The following is a 16,847-nucleotide window of genomic DNA, read 5'->3' on the forward strand; positions in this document are numbered from 1 at the left end:
CTGCGGGTGTAATGTTATTTTGAGCTCCCCGTATTTTTGTGCCTATAGAACACCGGCCCGTCCTCCCAACAGGTATCCAAGGCTGTGGCAACATGTCCCTAGTTCAATTTCCTACCTGCCCGGGCCCCTGGAATTGTTGCTGTCGCCTGGCAACACTAGTACTTTGAAGCTGGTGACATCCACCAAGTCAGAGAGCTCCTCTCACGTCCAGCGTGTCTCCTGATTCGAGCCAGAAATCACAGCAGTCAGCCTAAATCCTTATGAATTACACCATTTCTGCTGCATGTGTAATACAGAAATAGACAAACAGGTTTAGCTCCATCAGGCGATATCACAGAAACAGCTTTACACCAGGGAATGCATGGCGAAAATTAATGGTGAAACCATAGGTGACACAGCTATTGCTTAAACATGGTTTTAGGAGTGCTTTAGATATTGAACTAGTTGCAGCAGTTAACAGTAGTGTTGTGCCTCTGACTTTACAAGGGCACTAGGTTAGTGCCCTTGATTTCTGGTGCTTTGAGGCGCTTAACGTTTTAGTTTCTTGTTGCTTAGATGGGTGTAATTTCTGATATTTATACGCTTTCCTCTTCTTCTTCGTTTAATTATGCTAGCCAGAAAGTGTCACTCATTGTCTTTGAAATGTCACTCATAGCAATCTAGAACCTTGGCAGCTATGATAAGGAATAACCCAAAAACACAGGAAGATTAGAAAAAGTCTGATCTTTTAATTTTCGCTTTGACATATGACTTAAGCCACACTATATTTGGTCTGGTGTATACAATTGCATGGTATTTTTACTTTGCTATGTACCATGATGTGTATTTGAAAAACCAGATAAATAAAGTGTTTAAAAAAAATAAAATGGAACAACTAATAAGCTGACCTGTTTAATTCACCACTAACACATATTCTCATATATTTAATGAAATATAAACTGCCACTTCCAGTTGACAACTTTCTGTAAATACTCTTTAGTCCTCTGCATCAGTGTTTTGAAGATGCTCGTGAAGTAAAGCTGTAAATACTTTTTTACAGCAGCAACCAAGGGTGAGACCCTGTACGAGGACTGTGTGTATCTTAAAAACATCAATTTCTGTGACATCTAAAAACCCAGTCATTTCCTGCCACAAAATGCTTGTTTGTGTATATTCACTCCTGGAGACTGGATGTGATGGTTCTTTAAGTAGCCAGCAGAGGGCGCGCCTCGCCTGCTGATGAAATCCACTGATGCATTGTATGAAAGGGAGAAGGGTTTCCTGTTCCTGATCGGCGGTGGCAGAGACAGTACAAGCAGCAGATGTTGACATCATTTCCGGCCTCTCCCTCCGTGTTCAGCCAGCTGCAGAGGAGGAAGGACGCCCTGTCTCTCTGTGCAGTGATCTTCATCTTCAGACCCTTATAGACCCCCCTCCTACCCCAGACCACAAATCTGCCCCTGCCCCACCCCAGCCATAGGAGGAGGAGAGAGCCTGGAAATGTCTGCACAGGTTTCTGCTCAGGTAGGAGATTGTCAGCACCTTGTGCCGTGTTTGTAGAAATAGATTGAATGATCCTGAAAGAACTCTCTAGCAGGAGCCGGCCTCTTCTATCAAGGGACCGCTGAGGGTGCTTTGCGTCCGGCGCTGGGGGTGTTTGTGGTCATCATTTGTTTTAAAGAGAGCATCTGTGCACTGCACTGCATCTTAATGCACTGTGAGAAATCTGTGCACACTGCACTGCATTGTGAGAAATCTGTGCATGCTGCACTAAATCTAACTGCACTGTGAGTAATCTGTGCACTGCATCTTACTGCACTGTGAGGAATCTGTGCACACTGCACTGCATCTTAATGCACTGACAGATCAGTGCACACTGCACTTTACAGCACTGTAAGGAATCTGTGTCACTACAATGCATCTTACTGTACTGAGGAGTTTGTACCACTGCACTGCATCTTACTGCACTGTGAAAAATCTGTTCACATTGCACTGCATCTTAGCGCTCTATGAGAAATCTGTGCACACTCTTTGCTCGGCTCTCGCTGTCAGTTTGTTGACTTGCCCACCTGTACCCCTGTGTCATAGGCATGTCCCCCAGGCAGTTGAACGGCAGGGCTCCCCTGCTGCCCCTTGCCCCTTTGCCCCTGTTTTCATATCTCAGTCTAGGTAAAACCTCAGTCATTTCAATAGGTTCCAGCGGCATAGGTTGGCTTATAGCATTATCTGCTGCAGAGGTTGTGTGTCCGCTGCAGGGATTGTGTGTGTGTGTGCACTAACCTTGGGTCTGCCAGGTAGGAGGCCTTTCAAGCAGTGGAACATACATGTCTGTGTTTTTGATGTACCTCTGCAGGTTGGATGTGTGTGCATGTGAACAGGGTAGAGTTGTCTTTGCAGGCTGTGTGTGTGTATGAGGCGTATCTACAGTGTGTCTTTTTGCAGGGTGTCAGTCTTAGCAGATGTTGGCGGGACTGTCAGTCACTCTTCTTGGCCTCTCCTCTCTGTACAGGAATCTTTAGGATCACTTGCTGTAAGAGGGTCTGCTCTGTGCAGAATAGTCAGGTGCGACTTGGTACACAGCAGACGTCCGAGCAAAGTCATGTGTGAAGTTCTAGTTCTGCCACATAGTTTGGAAATATTAGGCATCTTTGAGTGAGACTTCAGCACGACTTCCAAATGTGTGAGTTATTACAAGCACCCAGGGCTGCTTGTATGACAATGCTACAAGGGGTTGCCGCACTCTCTCATCAACGGTGTGTTGGTGAGGATTGTGCTATGATATGCAGCCTACATGAAGGATTCCAAGAGACCCTTGAAGTCATTCTGCTCTAGTTGTCACTTCAGCAGGAAGGGGAGAACAAGATGAGCGAGCAGAAAAAGCAAGAAGAGGCCAGAGAAGAGAAATAAGAGGGATACAGAGAGAAAACACACGAAGGGTGGAGTAAAGTAATTAATAGATATCTGCCAAAATATGAAAGAAAGAAAATTGTACGGGAGGGAATGAGAGTTCTAAAATATGGCCAGGAAAAGAAATGTAATAAACATTATTTATAAATTGCCAATAGTTGAATTATATTTTCAGAGCTGAAAATGTCATTTAAGTTTGACGTGAATTTGAGTCTTCAAGGGATATAGGTGTAATGTGCTGTTTAGTGGTACCAATACTTGAACCAACTTTATAGCTTTCGAACTGGGATTTAATCCCAATCACCGAACGGTATAAATGAACCAAAGGGAGGGATCAATGTATTTTTGGGTTACCAATCTCATCTCTAATGAGATAGTTAAGAGGTCCCAGGTTCCAACCGTCCTCCTTTATAAATGTGTTTATGCACATACTGCACAGATCTTTGTTACCTTTATATCAAACATACCAATCCTAATTAATTCTGTAGGAGGTGGCCCTTTCTAGGGTGCTTTCCCTCAACTTTTTTTTTGGTTTTGTCCCTACTGGTTTTCCGCTGATCTATGTAATAGCCTAAGGACTTTGATCGCTTTTTACATTGCCATTCAGTGCCAAGGTGATGTGCTTGTCATATACATACTGGTGATTAGTGTACAGATGATTGGCTAAATTGAGTTAGCAGCAAGTACCTTGTCTATAGGTAAGACATATACCTAGGGCACCTCCTGCGTGGGCCAGCAGAACTGGTCGTGCCACCCACGGAGGTAGTTCTTTAAATGTGCCACAGATTTGCCATGACGGGGCCTGTGTGTGCAGGTTACTGTTACTAGGCTTGGCATTTAAGAAGACGCTTGCCAAGGTTCTGCATGTCTCTTGCTATATCTGAGTACTCCCTGGGGACAGGATGCAGTGTCGGGAAGAGGTAGGGCATGTGCGTGTGTACGCTACATATACTGGTAGTGAATGGCACTGAGTAGTGTGTTTGGTACAGTAGGGCCTGTTCCTCGTATTGGATTGCCCTGAGGGATCTTTGGAAAGGCTATTGAGGGGGATTTCCTGCATGCAGAAGAGTGTGAGTATAGTGTTTGATATCAATGAGTTCGTAATGGCGAACCAGCTCCGATGGTGCGAGTAAATTTGACATTATGACGGTGGAAATACCATTTTGGGAAAGTGGGAATGCCTCTACTCATGGTTCTGTATGCCTATCTGCCTCTCTCCATTTCACAGCTGGCTGCTGGGGGGATGGCTACATCTGTGCATTTCTTATTAGACAGCCATAAACTAGGGGCCCAAAGGATACTGTAGACCTCTCACTCTGAGGGGCCTTCCTGTGTTGGTTAAGAGGGGGTGGAATTTGCACCTGCATTCCAAGAGGCAGGGTTGTGGCCACACTAAAGATACTGATCAAGCCTCCCAGGGTAGGATGTCAGACATGACAACATTTAGAGAGGGCCCGTACATTTCAAAGGTAGCCTTTTGAGCTGATCTCATCTTCATAGGCCATTGTGGGTATAACCACCGGGCCGTGCCTTCAGGAGTTAAAGACGCTTTGGGGATTGGAAACTGTAGGAGAGTAGGATCTGCACTTATGTTGCCCCCACTTGTTTCTGATGTTAACACTGGTTTCTGGCTATAGTCTGGCTGGGTCCCTGCTAATCAGGGCCCCAGTCTCTCTGTTCTCTCTAAACAACTTGGAGTGTATATTAGATGCACTAGTGATTGGATACTGTGGTACCTTATGAGCCCCTAGTATATGGTACCTTAGGTACCAAGGGTATAGGTATTTCACAGGCCTACCAGGGTTTGAAGCATGTATTATGCCACCCCTGGGAAGCAGACTAAATCTGACACCACGGGCCTGCTACTGCAGCCTGGGGGAGGTAGTGTTAGCACTCCTCACTGAGATATAGATACCCTATATGTCTACCTGCACACACATAAAAACCTATCAGTCGCCCCTAAGGCAGGCCCTGTCAATCCAGAGGGCAGGGTGCTTGGTTTCCATGTGAGGTGGTGCATCTGCCTGAGCAGGGCCCCTCTGCAGCTCTCAGAGTCTATTCTCTGTGGCTGTTTGTGGATGCGGTTAAACCATATACTCTTAAGTGCATTATAACCTCTCTGGTGTCAAACGCTTTGGAATCATACCCCCACACCAGTAACTGGTGTGGGAGTATGATCCCACCCTTCTAGAGGGGTAGACATGTACCTACTGTGGAAACATGGTAGAATCCTGAAAGAGCCCTGGCATCACAAAATGGATGCCACCAGCACAGACACTGGGCTGCCATCCTTCTGCTGACTGAAACTCGCAGTGGAGGAGGCCCAACAATAGGCATCCTGTCACAGGGAGGTGTAGCCACCTTCCAGACAGGATTTAGTGTATTGGGGCTGGGTGGGTGCACTCCTAGAGTGCTTTGAAGTCCTGCACTGGGGGAGCAGTAGGCTCCTCTGTGCATATACCAGCTCAAACCAGTTCAGGGGCTACCTGCCCCTGCTCTGGCATGAAACTGGACAAAGGGAAGTGGGTGTAGCCACCCACTCCCTGACCCTCCCATAGGTGGGGTCATAGAGCTAGTCCCTCCCTTTCCTTTAGTATAAGTTAGGGAAGCAGCCTTGCCATTGCAAACTAGATATCCCTGGATGACGCCCTGAAGAAGAATCCTGGACCTTCGACGTTCCACTACCTCTGGAAGACTAAAGAATCTCCCTTGGAGTCAAGGAGTGACTCCCCTGCTTGGCAGGCACCAAAACTTTGAATCAATGGTCGCAAACTTTCCCGCTCCCGCCGGAGTTCGAAGTCCCTCCAGCCCCGGAAGTGGATTTCCTGACTTCGCCAAGGCCATCGTGAGTCCCCAGCGAAGCTGAGGCAAATGGACCCCACGAGTGACAAGGAACAGCAATACCCGGGTACCGTGCACTATTGTCGAGTGCACTCCCTTCACGACGTTCTACGAACTTGTGCATTGGACCACTTGTGGTCCAAGCCTCCTGCAGGATTTCCACCGAAGATCAGAGGCCTACCTCGTCCTGAGTGACCGTGGGCTCCTGTGAAGTGAATCCTTCCGAGGCGTCTTCGCGATCCCTTGCCGGTTGGCTTGTGGGTCCCCTGAAAACCTTTCTACAAAACCAAAAGGCTCCCCTGGTTGCTCCAGGCCTGCCCTGAATTTCCCTCGCTGCGTGAGTCCCTCAGACCTTGCTGGTCTGCACCGCTGACTTTTTACACTTTCCACGAGACTTGCTGTTACCAAGGCTTGTTGGCTCCAATCTGGTCGCCGACATCGCAGTAAGCTGCAGACTCCGTGGGACACGCCGAATCCAGCTCCTGGTCGTTGTCGACGCCTCCTGGACCTCGTGGCTGAAGAGTCAAGACACCCGTGATCACCTGAAATCACCCGACTACTGTGGGCATCCAGCTTCCTCGCCCCGGGTCACTGGCAAGTGACTTTGAACACTGTCTCCTTTGCTTTCAGGTCCCATTGAAAACGACGCCGCGACTCGACACCAAAAGACACCTATGCACCCGGCTTCCCTGGGTGAGGTAGCTCCAGCACTACGGTACTCCTGTGTGTGTTGGCTCTAGAACGACTTACCCTGTAAGTGACATGCTTGTAGACTCTCCCGAAGTATCCTAAAACTTTAAAATTCCAACCACGACTTGCTCCATTGAAGTCTATTGGGATCCGCGACTGTGTTCTCACACTACATGCGTCTCCCATGGGTCCTTTACTTACCGGCCTTGGGTGGATAAGTGAGGCCCCAGCGCTTCTGAAGGCCCTAGGCCTTGTCCCTTCTCAAGTCGATATTCCTAAACCTCTTTTTTACTATATGGTCTGGTACGCCCCTAGGGCCCCAGCCGTGCTTAACTTGTTGTGACACGTTGATTTGTGCATATGTTCCTGACTTCTAATCTCATAAAGAGATTAGTAGAGTGTGTCTAGTAATAAATACATATATATTTTATATATATATATCTGTTTGGTGTCCTTTCATTTAGTGATTCAAGAGATTATAAGGTAAAACAAGCTGCTTTACATTCCTCTGAGACTTAGCCTGGAGGCTGCTCTCCACAGCTACCACTAGGATAGCTTTCTTTAAAAGGTTGTCTTTAACCTAGCTACCATAAGAGTCGAATTGTACTGGTGCAAGGTGGCCACTTTAACTAGTGACCAGCATATACCAGGCCAACTTCGCTGGTTCAACGCTGGAACATCAACAAGAAGAACTATTGGGGAGGGGGGCTGCAACTGGATTATCTGCAGACTTGTGGTGGCCTGGGGCTTATTATGCTCTAGGAAGGAGACTATCACTTGGTGGATTTTGCCTGGATGTTGCTGGCCTGCAGCTAATTGGCAACTGTCGTGGCCCGGTTGCCAAGCACTCTCTAAGGGCATGTTGACTGGCCTCCTGTCCACGAGTTCCCAGGGACAGAAAAGAGCTCCCAGTTTCCACAAGATCGTAAGGACCGCGCAGAGTTCGGCGTAAACAGGTGGAAGTGATTGTCGGTTAGGACAAGGACCCTCCTGATGTGTGCAGTGATCAGACAGTGCCGAAGACTGAGCTGGTGACGTTCAGTGGCACACCTGGGGTGGCAGTAGCGTGAGTTCGAGGAGTGTGCGGGAAGTTTGCTGAGTACGATGGGCCTGAGATTACAGCCGGAAATCTCTGCTAGTTCACATTCGTTAGCGTGTGGTGTCCGAGCAGTGTTGAGAGAAGTTTGCTGCGTACGCAATATCCAAGCTGGCAGCAGATTGGGAGGACGACAGTGCCTGACATTGCGGCCTCAGTCTGAGGTCACCGGCTCCCTCTCCCCGGACCCACGCCACAAAGTACTATGTTGTTAAGAATAGCGTGACTGGAGGTCTCGTCGTGCCTTGTGTGCACCCACGACTGGCTCCCTGGAGCAGCTGTAGCTCCCACCTCCGCCAGAGGCAAAATCATTCTCCAAATTGGGAGCCCGCCAGCTTCTGGTGTTGCAGTCGTTTTCCTGCGGGGAGGATAGTGATCCTGCATTTGTGAAGGGCCACTGGGGGCCTGAGGACCTAATCTGGATGGCCGAAAACACGTAACTGTTTATTTCCACTTTAGGTGGTCCCTTAATCTAATCAAAGTGTTGACAGCAGGGGCAACGTGAGAGACACACTGGTTTCCCCTGAGCAATACTTGATTGGGCGTACTTACCCAGTCACCAATGCTGACAGTGTTACCACTAATCATCCAATGGCTATGGTGACATTAGGCTGGGGGGGGGGGGGGGGGGGTGACTAGCCTGAAACAGGTAGTGGTCTCTCAAAAGTTACCAGCTGCATGTCTGCTTGGCAATGACCTGGAAACCTCAGCCTGGGTTGAGGTTGAATTAAAAACCCATGCAGGAATGCTGGGTATCCCTGAATTGGTGTGTGTGCAAGCAAGAGCACAGAGCAAAAGGAAGGGTGAAAAAGTAGGATTGGAGCCTGAAAGTATGGCTCAACCCACCAAGTGGAAAGGTGGGCTCAGCCTGTGTGTGCGTCACATGGTAACTCACGGAATCCATACCGCTGGGCTGGTGAGCATATGGCAATTCTGACCAGCTTCACCAAAATGGCAAGTCAGGCGTGGCCAACTCTGGGTCCGGGAATCGATCCTCATCCACATTGCTGTGATGCGAGCGGCGAAGAGGACCTGAGCTACCATTAATTTTCCCAACACCCTGACAAGTGTTAGTGAACACTTCCTCAAATGCCACACACTCGCAACGCTGAGGGTAGGACTTGCCGGCAGCACTGCAGGTTTTCCCCGTGACTCAGCCCCTTACTTATTAAAATGTCTCAAGGCTTCACAATTATATTTTAATCATCTAAGTAGCCAAGTCATAGGGTAGTGACTCCTCAGTGATGCCGCATCATATCGGCCCGTGGTGTGTCCAGTCCCAATACATTGTGACAAAGTAGAGAGCTTACAGGAGCAGATCCTGAGCACGCCCCTGAAACCTAACGGGAAGAGCGCACACATGCATTGCCACTCAGTCATGGTGCATTATAGCAGCTGAGGAGGTGCTATAATGTGTGATTTCGGATTTCAGTGCGGTGATGCGGACCGCCACACTGAAATGCGTTAGTCTAATGTCTGATGCATGGTACGTGGCAGGGCTGGCATACTGATGCCACAAATCTGAGGTTGTGGGCATGTGGTGCGCCAGCTCACGTGGCAGTCAGAATCTCAGCTATAATGAATGATTTTTATTTTACTACAGTGAGTTGTCAGTGAGTGTGTTTTCAAATACAGCAGCCTGCCAGGCTGTGACCTAGACTACTGTTAGCTGACTATAATTATGAAGGGTGATGCCGCGTCGTATCGGCCCGTGGTGTGTCCAGTCCCAATACATTGGGACAAAGTAGAGAGCTGCGAGGAGCAGATCCTGAGCACGCCCCTGAAACCTAATGGGAACAGCGCACACATGCATTGCCACTCAGTCATGGTGCATTATAGCAGCTGAGGAGGCGCTATAATGTGTGACTTCGGATTTCAGTGCGGTGATGTGGACCGCCACACTGAAATGCGTTAGTCTAACGCCTGATGCATGGTACGTGGCAGGGCTGGCCATACTGATGCCACTAATCTGAGGTTGTGGGCACGTGGCGCAGAATCTCAGCTATAATGAATGATTTTTATTTTGCTACTGTGAGTTGTCAGTGAGTGTGTTTTAAAATACAGCAGCCTGCCAGACTGTGACCTAGACTACTGTTAGGTGACTATAATTATGAAGGGTGAGGCAGCGGAATTCTGTCTCGGGCCTCTCACAACCTACAAGACAGGACCCGGGAGAGAGCCGCCCTGACGGTGATGTTCCTCCTTTGCCTCGTTTGATTGGCAGCAAAAAGCCTAGGGCCCAGTGGGTGTACTAAGGCTGGTGAAAGCTGGAATGACTAATTGCTTTTCTGCACTGGGGGAGCAGTAGGCTCCTCTGTGCATATACCAGCTCAAACCAGTTCAGGGGCTACCTGCCCCTGCTCTGGCATGAAACTGGACAAAGGGAAGTGGGTGTAGCCACCCACTCCCTGACCCTCCCATAGGTGGGGTCATAGAGCTAGTCCCTCCCTTTCCTTTAGTATAAGTTAGGGAAGCAGCCTTGCCATTGCAAACTAGATATCCCTGGATGACGCCCTGAAGAAGAATCCTGGACCTTCGACGTTCCACTACCTCTGGAAGACTAAAGAATCTCCCTTGGAGTCAAGGAGTGACTCCCCTGCTTGGCAGGCACCAAAACTTTGAATCAATGGTCGCAAACTTTCCCGCTCCCGCCGGAGTTCGAAGTCCCTCCAGCCCCGGAAGTGGATTTCCTGACTTCGCCAAGGCCATCGTGAGTCCCCAGCGAAGCTGAGGCAAATGGACCCCACGAGTGACAAGGAACAGCAATACCCGGGTACCGTGCACTATTGTCGAGTGCACTCCCTTCACGACGTTCTACGAACTTGTGCATTGGACCACTTGTGGTCCAAGCCTCCTGCAGGATTTCCACCGAAGATCAGAGGCCTACCTCGTCCTGAGTGACCGTGGGCTCCTGTGAAGTGAATCCTTCCGAGGCGTCTTCGCGATCCCTTGCCGGTTGGCTTGTGGGTCCCCTGAAAACCTTTCTACAAAACCAAAAGGCTCCCCTGGTTGCTCCAGGCCTGCCCTGAATTTCCCTCGCTGCGTGAGTCCCTCAGACCTTGCTGGTCTGCACCGCTGACTTTTTACACTTTCCACGAGACTTGCTGTTACCAAGGCTTGTTGGCTCCAATCTGGTCGCCGACATCGCAGTAAGCTGCAGACTCCGTGGGACACGCCGAATCCAGCTCCTGGTCGTTGTCGACGCCTCCTGGACCTCGTGGCTGAAGAGTCAAGACACCCGTGATCACCTGAAATCACCCGACTACTGTGGGCATCCAGCTTCCTCGCCCCGGGTCACTGGCAAGTGACTTTGAACACTGTCTCCTTTGCTTTCAGGTCCCATTGAAAACGACGCCGCGACTCGACACCAAAAGACACCTATGCACCCGGCTTCCCTGGGTGAGGTAGCTCCAGCACTACGGTACTCCTGTGTGTGTTGGCTCTAGAACGACTTACCCTGTAAGTGACATGCTTGTAGACTCTCCCGAAGTATCCTAAAACTTTAAAATTCCAACCACGACTTGCTCCATTGAAGTCTATTGGGATCCGCGACTGTGTTCTCACACTACATGCGTCTCCCATGGGTCCTTTACTTACCGGCCTTGGGTGGATAAGTGAGGCCCCAGCGCTTCTGAAGGCCCTAGGCCTTGTCCCTTCTCAAGTCGATATTCCTAAACCTCTTTTTTACTATATGGTCTGGTACGCCCCTAGGGCCCCAGCCGTATTTGTGCTTAACTTGTTGTGACACGTTGATTTGTGCATATGTTCCTGACTTCTAATCTCATAAAGAGATTAGTAGAGTGTGTCTAGTAATAAATACATATATATTTTATATATATATATCTGTTTGGTGTCCTTTCATTTAGTGATTCAAGAGATTATAAGGTAAAACAAGCTGCTTTACATTCCTCTGAGACTTAGCCTGGAGGCTGCTCTCCACAGCTACCACTAGGATAGCTTTCTTTAAAAGGTTGTCTTTAACCTAGCTACCATAAGAGTCGAATTGTACTGGTGCAAGGTGGCCACTTTAACTAGTGACCAGCATATACCAGGCCAACTTCGCTGGTTCAACGCTGGAACATCAACAAGAAGAACTATTGGGGAGGGGGGCTGCAACTGGATTATCTGCAGACTTGTGGTGGCCTGGGGCTTATTATGCTCTAGGAAGGAGACTATCACTTGGTGGATTTTGCCTGGATGTTGCTGGCCTGCAGCTAATTGGCAACTGTCGTGGCCCGGTTGCCAAGCACTCTCTAAGGGCATGTTGACTGGCCTCCTGTCCACGAGTTCCCAGGGACAGAAAAGAGCTCCCAGTTTCCACAAGATCGTAAGGACCGCGCAGAGTTCGGCGTAAACAGGTGGAAGTGATTGTCGGTTAGGACAAGGACCCTCCTGATGTGTGCAGTGATCAGACAGTGCCGAAGACTGAGCTGGTGACGTTCAGTGGCACACCTGGGGTGGCAGTAGCGTGAGTTCGAGGAGTGTGCGGGAAGTTTGCTGAGTACGATGGGCCTGAGATTACAGCCGGAAATCTCTGCTAGTTCACATTCGTTAGCGTGTGGTGTCCGAGCAGTGTTGAGAGAAGTTTGCTGCGTACGCAATATCCAAGCTGGCAGCAGATTGGGAGGACGACAGTGCCTGACATTGCGGCCTCAGTCTGAGGTCACCGGCTCCCTCTCCCCGGACCCACGCCACAAAGTACTATGTTGTTAAGAATAGCGTGACTGGAGGTCTCGTCGTGCCTTGTGTGCACCCACGACTGGCTCCCTGGAGCAGCTGTAGCTCCCACCTCCGCCAGAGGCAAAATCATTCTCCAAATTGGGAGCCCGCCAGCTTCTGGTGTTGCAGTCGTTTTCCTGCGGGGAGGATAGTGATCCTGCATTTGTGAAGGGCCACTGGGGGCCTGAGGACCTAATCTGGATGGCCGAAAACACGTAACTGTTTATTTCCACTTTAGGTGGTCCCTTAATCTAATCAAAGTGTTGACAGCAGGGGCAACGTGAGAGACACACTGGTTTCCCCTGAGCAATACTTGATTGGGCGTACTTACCCAGTCACCAATGCTGACAGTGTTACCACTAATCATCCAATGGCTATGGTGACATTAGGCTGGGGGGGGGGGGGGGGTGACTAGCCTGAAACAGGTAGTGGTCTCTCAAAAGTTACCAGCTGCATGTCTGCTTGGCAATGACCTGGAAACCTCAGCCTGGGTTGAGGTTGAATTAAAAACCCATGCAGGAATGCTGGATATCCCTGAATTGGTGTGTGTGCAAGCAAGAGCACAGAGCAAAAGGAAGGGTGAAAAAGTAGGATTGGAGCCTGAAAGTATGGCTCAACCCACCAAGTGGAAAGGTGGGCTCAGCCTGTGTGTGCGTCACATGGTAACTCACGGAATCCATACCGCTGGGCTGGTGAGCATATGGCAATTCTGACCAGCTTCACCAAAATGGCAAGTCAGGCGTGGCCAACTCTGGGTCCGGGAATCGATCCTCATCCACATTGCTGTGATGCGAGCGGCGAAGAGGACCTGAGCTACCATTAATTTGCCCAACACCCTGACAAGTGTTAGTGAACACTTCCTCAAATGCCACACACTCGCAACGCTGAGGGTAGGACTTGCCGGCAGCACTGCAGGTTTTCCCCGTGACTCAGCCCCTTACTTATTAAAATGTCTCAAGGCTTCACAATTATATTTTAATCATCTAAGTAGCCAAGTCATAGGGTAGTGACTCCTCAGTGATGCCGCATCATATCGGCCCGTGGTGTGTCCAGTCCCAATACATTGTGACAAAGTAGAGAGCTTACAGGAGCAGATCCTGAGCACGCCCCTGAAACCTAACGGGAAGAGTGCACACATGCATTGCCACTCAGTCATGGTGCATTATAGCAGCTGAGGAGGTGCTATAATGTGTGACTTCGGATTTCAGTGCGGTGATGCGGACCGCCACACTGAAATGCGTTAGTCTAATGTCTGATGCATGGTACGTGGCAGGGCTGGCATACTGATGCCACAAATCTGAGGTTGTGGGCATGTGGTGCGCCAGCTCACGTGGCAGTCAGAATCTCAGCTATAATGAATGATTTTTATTTTACTACAGTGAGTTGTCAGTGAGTGTGTTTTCAAATACAGCAGCCTGCCAGGCTGTGACCTAGACTACTGTTAGCTGACTATAATTATGAAGGGTGATGCCGCGTCGTATCGGCCCGTGGTGTGTCCAGTCCCAATACATTGGGACAAAGTAGAGAGCTGCGAGGAGCAGATCCTGAGCACGCCCCTGAAACCTAATGGGAACAGCGCACACATGCATTGCCACTCAGTCATGGTGCATTATAGCAGCTGAGGAGGCGCTATAATGTGTGACTTCGGATTTCAGTGCGGTGATGTGGACCGCCACACTGAAATGCGTTAGTCTAACGCCTGATGCATGGTACGTGGCAGGGCTGGCCATACTGATGCCACTAATCTGAGGTTGTGGGCACGTGGCGCAGAATCTCAGCTATAATGAATGATTTTTATTTTGCTACTGTGAGTTGTCAGTGAGTGTGTTTTAAAATACAGCAGCCTGCCAGACTGTGACCTAGACTACTGTTAGGTGACTATAATTATGAAGGGTGAGGCAGCGGAATTCTGTCTCGGGCCTCTCACAACCTACAAGACAGGACCCGGGAGAGAGCCGCCCTGACGGTGATGTTCCTCCTTTGCCTCGTTTGATTGGCAGCAAAAAGCCTAGGGCCCAGTGGGTGTACTAAGGCTGGTGAAAGCTGGAATGACTAATTGCTTTTCTGCGGGTGTAATGTTGTTTTGAGCTCCCCGTATTTTTGTGCCTATAGAACACCGGCCCGTCCTCCCAACAGGTATCCAAGGCTGTGGCAACATGTCCCTAGTTCAATTTCCTACCTGCCCGGGCCCCTGGAATTGTTGCTGTCGCCTGGCAACACTAGTACTTTGAAGCTGGTGACATCCACCAAGTCAGAGAGCTCCTCTCACGTCCAGCGTGTCTCCTGATTCGAGCCAGAAATCACAGCAGTCAGCCTAAATCCTTATGAATTACACCATTTCTGCTGCATGTGTAATACAGAAATAGACAAACAGGTTTAGCTCCATCAGGCGATATCACAGAAACGGCTTTACACCAGGGAATGCATGGCGAAAATTAATGGTGAAACCATAGGTGACACAGCTATTGCTTAAACATGGTTTTAGGAGTGCTTTAGATATTGAACTAGTTACAGCAGTTAACAGTAGTGTTGTGCCTCTGACTTTACAAGGGCACTAGGTTAGTGCCCTTCATTTCTGGTGCTTTGAGGCGCTTAACGTTTTAGTTTCTTGTTGCTTAGATGGGTGTAATTTCTGATATTTATACGCTTTCCTCTTCTTCTTCGTTTAATTATGCTAGCCAGAAAGTGTCACTCATTGTCTTTGAAATGTCACTCATAGCAATCTAGAACCTTGGCAGCTATGATAAGGAATAACCCAAAAACACAGGAAGATTAGAAAAAGTCTGATCTTTTAATTTTCGCTTTGACATATGACTTAAGCCACACTATATTTGGTCTGGTGTATACAATTGCATGGTATTTTTACTTTGCTATGTACCATGATGTGTATTTGAAAAACCAGATAAATAAAGTGTTTAAAAAAAATAAAATGAAACAACTAATAAGCTGACCTGTTTAATTCACCACTAACACATATTCTCATATATTTAATGAAATATAAACTGCCACTTCCAGTTGACAACTTTCTGTAAATACTCTTTAGTCCTCTGCATCAGTGTTTTGAAGATGCTCGTGAAGTAAAGCTATAAATACTTTTTTACAGCAGCAACCAAGGGTGAGACCCTGTACGAGGACTGTGTGTATCTTAAAAACATCAATTTCTGTGACATCTAAAAACCCAGTCATTTCCTGCCACAAAATGCTTGTTTGTGTATATTCACTCCTGGAGACTGGATGTGATGGTTCTTTAAGTAGCCAGCAGAGGGCGCGCCTCGCCTGCTGATGAAATCCACTGATGCATTGTATGAAAGGGAGAAGGGTTTCCTGTTCCTGATCGGCGGTGGCAGAGACAGTACAAGCAGCAGATGTTGACATCATTTCCGGCCTCTCCCTCCGTGTTCAGCCAGCTGCAGAGGAGGAAGGACGCCCTGTCTCTCTGTGCAGTGATCTTCATCTTCAGACCCTTATAGACCCCCCTCCTACCCCAGACCACAAATCTGCACCTGCCCCACCCCAGCCATAGGAGGAGGAGAGAGCCTGGAAATGTCTGCACAGGTTTCTGCTCAGGTAGGAGATTGTCAGCACCTTGTGCCGTGTTTGTAGAAATAGATTGAATGATCCTGAAAGAACTCTCTAGCAGGAGCCGGCCTCTTCTATCAAGGGACCGCTGAGGGTGCTTTGCGTCCGGCGCTGGGGGTGTTTGTGGTCATCATTTGTTTTAAAGAGAGCATCTGTGCACTGCACTGCATCTTAATGCACTGTGAGAAATCTGTGCACACTGCACTGCATTGTGAGAAATCTGTGCATGCTGCACTAAATCTAACTGCACTGTGAGTAATCTGTGCACTGCATCTTACTGCACTGTGAGGAATCTGTGCACACTGCACTGCATCTTAATGCACTGACAGATCAGTGCACACTGCACTTTACAGCACTGTAAGGAATCTGTGTCACTACAATGCATCTTACTGTACTGAGGAGTTTGTACCACTGCACTGCATCTTACTGCACTGTGAAAAATCTGTTCACATTGCACTGCATCTTAGCGCTCTATGAGAAATCTGTGCACACTCTTTGCTCGGCTCTCGCTGTCAGTTTGTTGACTTGCCCACCTGTACCCCTGTGTCATAGGCATGTCCCCCAGGCAGTTGAACGGCAGGGCTCCCCTGCTGCCCCTTGCCCCTTTGCCCCTGTTTTCATATCTCAGTCTAGGTAAAACCTCAGTCATTTCAATAGGTTCCAGCGGCATAGGTTGGCTTATAGCATTATCTGCTGCAGAGGTTGTGTGTCCGCTGCAGGGATTGTGTGTGTGTGTGCACTAACCTTGGGTCTGCCAGGTAGGAGGCCTTTCAAGCAGTGGAACATACATGTCTGTGTTTTTGATGTACCTCTGCAGGTTGGATGTGTGTGCATGTGAACAGGGTAGAGTTGTCTTTGCAGGCTGTGTGTGTGTATGAGGCGTATCTACAGTGTGTCTTTTTGCAGGGTGTCAGTCTTAGCAGATGTTGGCGGGACTGTCAGTCACTCTTCTTGGCCTCTCCTCTCTGTACAGGAATCTTTAGGATCACTTGCTGTAAGAGGGTCTGCTCTGTGCAGAATAGTCAGGTGCGACTTG

The 16,847-nt window shown here is 48.9% G+C and overlaps 1 protein-coding gene across 2 annotated transcripts in view; it reads left to right on the forward strand.

Moving 5' to 3' along the window:
• The window catches only part of LOC146839504 (uncharacterized), an 89,156-nt gene that overhangs the window by 18,281 nt on the left and 54,028 nt on the right, over positions 1-16,847 (forward strand). The window contains exon 1 of one of the 2 annotated variants that reach the window (XM_085651556.1): positions 1,354-1,503. The exons of the other annotated variant lie outside the window; for it this stretch is intronic. The gene's annotated coding sequence lies outside the window, so the exon portion shown is untranslated. Of the gene's footprint in view, positions 1-1,353; positions 1,504-16,847 lie in introns of those variants that run through there. 2 annotated transcript variants of the gene reach the window in all.

This window comes from Triturus cristatus, chromosome 4_1, assembly GCF_964204655.1.
Source record: "Triturus cristatus chromosome 4_1, aTriCri1.1, whole genome shotgun sequence".
NCBI lineage: Eukaryota > Metazoa > Chordata > Amphibia > Caudata > Salamandridae > Triturus > Triturus cristatus.